This window comes from Schistocerca americana, chromosome 1, assembly GCF_021461395.2.
Source record: "Schistocerca americana isolate TAMUIC-IGC-003095 chromosome 1, iqSchAmer2.1, whole genome shotgun sequence".
Lineage (NCBI taxonomy): Eukaryota > Metazoa > Arthropoda > Insecta > Orthoptera > Acrididae > Schistocerca > Schistocerca americana.
Window position 1 is genome coordinate 432,008,037 of NC_060119.1, and position 6,402 is coordinate 432,014,438.

At 41.1% G+C, this 6,402-nt stretch overlaps 2 non-coding genes across 2 annotated transcripts; both read right to left on the reverse strand.

The window, feature by feature from the left end:
* Positions 1-1,007: 1,007 nt before the first annotated feature.
* On the reverse strand, positions 1,008-1,080 carry Trnav-aac. Its single transcript has one exon. It is a non-coding gene; the product is annotated as a tRNA-Val (tRNA).
* A 158-nt stretch (positions 1,081-1,238) lies between these two features.
* Trnav-cac lies at positions 1,239-1,311 on the reverse strand. Its single transcript has one exon. It is a non-coding gene; the product is annotated as a tRNA-Val (tRNA).
* Between the last annotated feature and the right edge of the window lie 5,091 nt (positions 1,312-6,402).

A 6,402-nucleotide genomic window follows, 5' to 3' on the forward strand; every position in this document is an offset into this window, starting at 1 on the left:
GAGACTGAGCTACAAAATAATCTACCAAACGGATCATTTCTATGCATGAATGTGAGTGGCTATAGCAGTGATGACGAATTCGCGAAATTTCTTGAAAATTTGCGAAACATCGTTATCCAGAGAAAGTTTTGTTAATTGTGGGTGGTCATACATCCCATTTTCCCTTATCAGCTATCGAATTTTGTTTGAACCATAGGATCTAAGTTGTCATCTTACCTCTCCATTGTACCAACCGCTTGACCTCTGTGTTTTTAAGGCTCCAAATAGTTACTACCATCAGGTGACTACAATGCTGAGTCATCGGATCCCTGGGTCTGCTATCACTAACTTCCAGTATGGACTATTTTTCACGCAGGTCTGGAAACTAACGACGTCAGTTCGATTAACGGTCAACAGTTTTTCATGCACCGGAATTTATCCGTTCAGTTAACGAGCTATTGAAGACTTCAGGTTCGCCCGATCAGAGACCTACAATTATTTTTCAGAGGAAATCATTTCTGTAGAACTACAACAGACAAATTTGTCACAAGCTCCCAAACAAAACGCACTTTTCCTGTAAAAATGGCACTTCAAAGCCCACAAAAAAAAATCCTGGAAAGAAAGGCAAACGTTTCACACCTAAGGTGTATAACACAACATCTCGTAAAAATATTAAAACTGTGAAAGAGAAACACGAGATGAAAGCTGACAAAGAGTCTAAATAGTCTGAGAAGAGCAATCTGGACAAAACAGAAGAAATGGTCCAGAACCGAGCGCGGGCAAGAAGAAGCGAGTCTCAATGGCAATGAGGTAAGAGACCTGAGATTTGAGAGTAGTGAATGTAACTGTAACTATGGATTTTGCAATATTAGCTACTATCCTGAACTTTGTTCCAAAAATGGGGTTGGAATCGGTGTCAAAGTTTAAAAACATGGTACCACGAGCGTTAATTATTACGATTACGAAGGTTTCGGGTACAGGTGGTAGCAGATGCATGTTAGTAAGTCTTGCTTAAAGTGATGAAAAAGTGTTTCCGCGCGGGATCGAACCGGGGACCTTCTGCGTGTTAGGCAGACGTGATAACCGCTACACCACGGAAACTGCTTGTGTGCACCTTACTTCACAGACAACTTGTAGTGATGTTGCCATCGTAACTAAAACATTCAATAAATGTGGTACTTGCAAAACGAAGGGACATGCAGCAGATCCACACACGACGTGGCTCATTGGAGGACAATACGACACAGGCAGGAAAATACTGTTCCCGCCCGGGATGGAACCGGGGACCTTCTGCGTGTGAAGCAGACGTGATAACCGCTACACTACGGAAACGACGGACCCGAGGAGTCCATCCTTGTTGACTCCAACTTGCCGCAGCCTTTCTCTCGTCCGCGAATGCACACACGACAGTTCTTTTGTCAGCCTGGAACCCATCACAGCCGAGGGCTCAAGAGGGTGTCTGCCGTAGCACCCCTAACGAGATAGCGGCGTTTCGCGCAGTCGTTATTGCAAGTCATATCAGCAAAAGCAATCACTTTCTCAGCAGCAGGCAGTGCGAGCCCAGCGGCTTGTTATTTGAAGGTAAATATCTAAATTTGTGTTAAAAATAACATCTCACATGATTTTTCAGTTTATTTAGTATTATTATTTTTTTTATCAGAAATTGGTGTGTAAACCGGATAGCTAAACTGTGCATTTGACGAGTTTCTTTTAATATGTATGTACAATATTATGTATTAATATTCAAAAGCACCTACATGAATTTCAAGAAAAATACTAAAATTCTGAAATTATCCAAATTACCGTTCTTTACTCTATATATGAACCTGTGCTTCAGGCGAAAATTACTGGAAATATGAAACAAGTTTAGCCGGCCGGAGTGGCCGTGCGGTTCTGGGCGCTGCAGTCTGGAGCCGAGCGACCGCTCCGGTCGCAGGTTCGAATCCTGCCTCGGGCATGGTTGTCTGTGATGTCCTTAGGTTAGTTAGGTTTAAGTAGTTCTAAGTTCTAGGCGACTGATGAACTCAGAAGTTAAGTCGCATAGTGCTCAGAGCCATTTGAACCATTTTTTTGAAAAAAAAATATTTGCAACATACCAGTAACAACAGTATATACTACTGCAATTTGTTCGGACTCTAAAATTAATTGTAATTTTACTTTATCTGTAATTTTTGTCTGTACATTTGTGAGATTAAGAAAATTAAGAAAAAATAACGAATGAAAAAACTCTGAGACAAATTGTACGAAAGCTAAGCCAGAGGCGACATTTAAAGCGAAATTTAAAAACTATTACAAAATATTGTTCCATATAAGCGGTTTTTTATTAGTTTCAGTGACAGATCAAAAGCCACTGACGTTGTTCCTAAAACGTGATAGAGAATCATAATTAGTAAAGATAAACGTTTCAGTATGCATGATGAAAAGTGTAGAAACACTAATAAATATATACCAGTAAAGTCCAAGACATCGTTTACTGTCTGTCAAGTACCGTTTTATTAATGTATATAGGGCGTCATAAGAAGGGCAATGGGTAAACAATACATTCTGTTGAAAAGCAACCCATTAAACAGGATCTCTAATGTCTGTGTTTTTCATGTTCTAATTTATGTGTGATCTCAATATATTCAGCACATAAAACAGCATATCCTGTACATTACCCATTTTCCAGGTTTTGAAAGCAAAGAAACAGAGCATTTCGTCGTGTCAGTCGAAGTTTATGGCTTTAAGCTCTAGTGCAAACTCTCGTGAGATATACGATGCATACAATAACTGGAGCACAGGCGCGTGTAGCTATTTCATACGTCTACTGCTTAAAACCGCCAGTGAGCCCAGCACGTGTAAGATTTGAAATGGCGAATGGAAATGTAAGGAGATTACGTGGCACAGTGAGAGAGAGCTCAGAAAATCTACCGTGGATAACACTGTGCCCAATACATTAGCGACTTTGGATTATGCATTGTTGGAAAGCGTAATTTTAAGCATGAATGACTCCCTGAAGTGACAGCAGCATGAATTTACACAGCCAAGCAACACGGCAGTGGCGCACGCCGCGGACCATCGAGCAATCAAGTGACACACGAGAGAGGAAAAGTCGAATTGTGCTCTACGCAGTATACAAGGTGAACCAGGACTCGATGGGAAAACTTTCAGACGTTGTTCAGTAGTACTCGTACCTTCAGAATAGTTTGGTGTATGGACTCAAGGTCTCCCACGGCTCATCACAGAATAAGAATTTGGTTTGTTACCGCAGTCATACATGTTCCTGTGAAAATACTTTCACAACAGTAAGAAGCCTGTAATTTTCAATAATTAAAACGTACTCCGCACATAGTGCGTCCCAGCAGTTAAGGTCAATATTCAGGGATACGACACGAAGGATCGTTTGAGCAGAAAATTACAATAAATGTGGGCTCAAAAATGCCTGCCTCAAGAAATATGAGCGCTTCTTCATCTCCAGTACCAGAAACAAATCTCTTCCATTGCCAAGCCTTTTCTTTCTATATTTTAAGAAGTTGTATTATGAACCAAAAGAAGAAAAAATTGTCTAGTAAACATAGGCTGTAGAGGGCCTCCGCTCTTAAGGTATGCACATTAGAGGCCATATTTACTGGACTTTTTTTTCTTATTTTGGTCATCACTACCTCCTCCCAAATATGGAAAACAAAGACCTTGTAGTATAAGAGATTTGTTTTAGAGTATCAATGTTGAAGTGCTCGTAGCTCTTAAGGTACGCATTTCAGAACCGATGTTTACTAGACTTTTTTGCTTCGAATGATCGTTCCTGGCATATTCCTGAATATTCACCTTGCCTCCTTGAACATCCTATATTATACCTCTGATACCGTAGCTACGGCTCTATGATGCAGTGTGTACCAGCATTCTTCCATCGCCTTAAGATATACAGAACATCGTAAATATTAGTGGAATAAAGAGGTATGGAGAAAAGAAATTTCATCGTGCAGCTACTACACGCTTTTATTTTGAAAACCAATTGATTACAGCCTAATTTATATTTCATTTGTCATTGTGCAGGGACCGTAAACATGCCAGTTTATACATGTGCCACAATGGCAAGCATGAAAAAACACGGAGTCATGAAACAACAACTCTTAGACCAAACATTGTACTCTGATGTGGTTGTCTTCGCTGCGGGGACAGGTCAACATAGAGTCGTTGTGCAGCTCATCCACTACATTCAATGAACCCAAATGCGAGGTGCATATCTGCCTATTCTTCATCTGTAAACCTATCCATACAGCTGTGTATCACTGTTGACTTGTAACTATCACTGAAGGAAAAACAAACACAACACAGGATCGAGCGGTACTAAATGCAGGCTTGATGGTGGAGAGTGAAATGGGTACTACTGTTCTTAGTGGAAGGTACTGCCAGCAAATGGATACAAGGTACACAGAGCATTCGACATTTGTACTGTTGTACACTATTTCCGGTGCAATTCAGATGCAAAGCAACTTGGAGCAAGAATCCGAACTAAGTGGTATTACTCTGTAACGAGCCGTCGTAGAGCAAAACACTCAGAAGGCATCCCTGAACAATCTGTGAAAGTCGGTCCGTGGAATTATGAGTCGCCTTGTATGACATATTATTGTACTTTGTTATTAAGAGTCCATGCAACGCTGTGTGCCGTTCTACAGCCAGTTCTTGTCGACCTAATTTACCACTGCTCTCGTAAGTAGATGTCTCCGTAAGCAGACCATATACCGCTGCATTCCGACTTCTGGGCTAATGGGGAGGCACAGACTGCTAGCGAGTGACACCGCGTTATGGTCAAAGACGCTTACACGCGAGGGACTAAAGAGCCGAAGCAAGTATGAAGTTTACAGTACTGTCGGTAATACAAATAGATATTTTTGGTATCTGTGTCATTATCTGCGACTGTAGTATTGGTAGCTATGCTTTCACCACATACGAAAAACAATCAAGTACGGTACATAAAACTCAAAGTCTATAGAATGCTACCCAATGTCTTGAGTTCTTCCGTGGCCGGCCGAAGTGGCCGTGCGGTTAAAGGCGCTGCAGTCTGGTATCTGTGTCATTATCTGCGACTGTAGTATTGGTAGCTATGCTTTCACCACATACGAAAAACAATCAAGTACGGTACATAAAACTCAAAGTCTATAGAATGCTACCCAATGTCTTGAGTGCGGTTAAAGGCGCTGCAGTCTGGGACCGCGAGACCGCTACGGTCGCAGGTTCGAATCCTGCCTCGGGCATGGATGTTTGTGATGTCCTTAGGTTAGTTAGGTTTAACTAGTTCTAAGTTCTAGGGGACTAATGACCTCAGCAGTTGAGTCCCGTAGTGCTCAGAGCCATTTGAACCATTTCTTCCGTGTCCAGCTTGATCCCTTATCTACCTTCGGTTAAACATATGAGAGTAATTCTGACGTCAGTTCCGGCAATGTTTATATGTAGTAGCAATAGTCAAACCTACTTTCTCCCACTAAAATATAGGTACTACACTACCCCTTTCCTTCGCACAGCAAGGCAATCCTGGACAAACCCGCTGCAATGAACCATTTCGTATTAAAGTGTATATGGTTTTCTTTAGAGAGACAACAAAACTACACTGAAAATACCATCCGTAAATAGGAAACATACCGTTTTCGAACCTGTAAAGCGATTACCTTTAACCAAAGAACGTAGTGCGTGCTTTATCAGGTGACTGACCTTTCGTCGAAACTAACTGTAAACCATCAATAATTTTATTTGGACAGTACCTCACTATTTGTCACTTCACCTCTCTCTTCGAACCCTTGCGACGTCAAAGCCTACACAAAGTTATTCAGAACGCAAACCATGTACAAAATGATTTATGAGATGTATTTTCTACTTACGAATTTTTGACATCAAGATATCTGTAATAAGAGGACGCACACCCATATATAATTCTTTGATGTTCATGCACTTCGACAAGCGGTTCCCTATTTATGACTGCGCTCCCTAATATTCTGTTTCTCAGATCTCCACTCCGCACTCCGATAAACCTCCTTCTTCGTTCCTACATCGTCCTTCATTACGCCTATCACTTGCTCTAGTGACTTTTGCGACTTTACTGCTTCTCACTCACGCGGTCCCTCACAAGCACAGCCATCCGCTGTGGTTGTCTGCCATCTACTTTTTAGAAGTAGGAACTACATTATTCTCTGTTGCCTCAGTATACTCCTAGCTACTAAGAACGAAATTAGACGCACGGTGGAAACAACAATGTACAACAAATGTAGAACTAAACAATGAAATAACAAATATCAAGCTAGTATACTGCCAAAATAAGTAACATGCGCTTCCATAATCTTCGATGTGGACAGAAAAATCATAAACAAGTCATTCATTAACTAGGAGTTAGGAGACAATTTAACTTCGTTTCTAATGTTGATGCTCGGGAACTAATTGAGATATTTACCT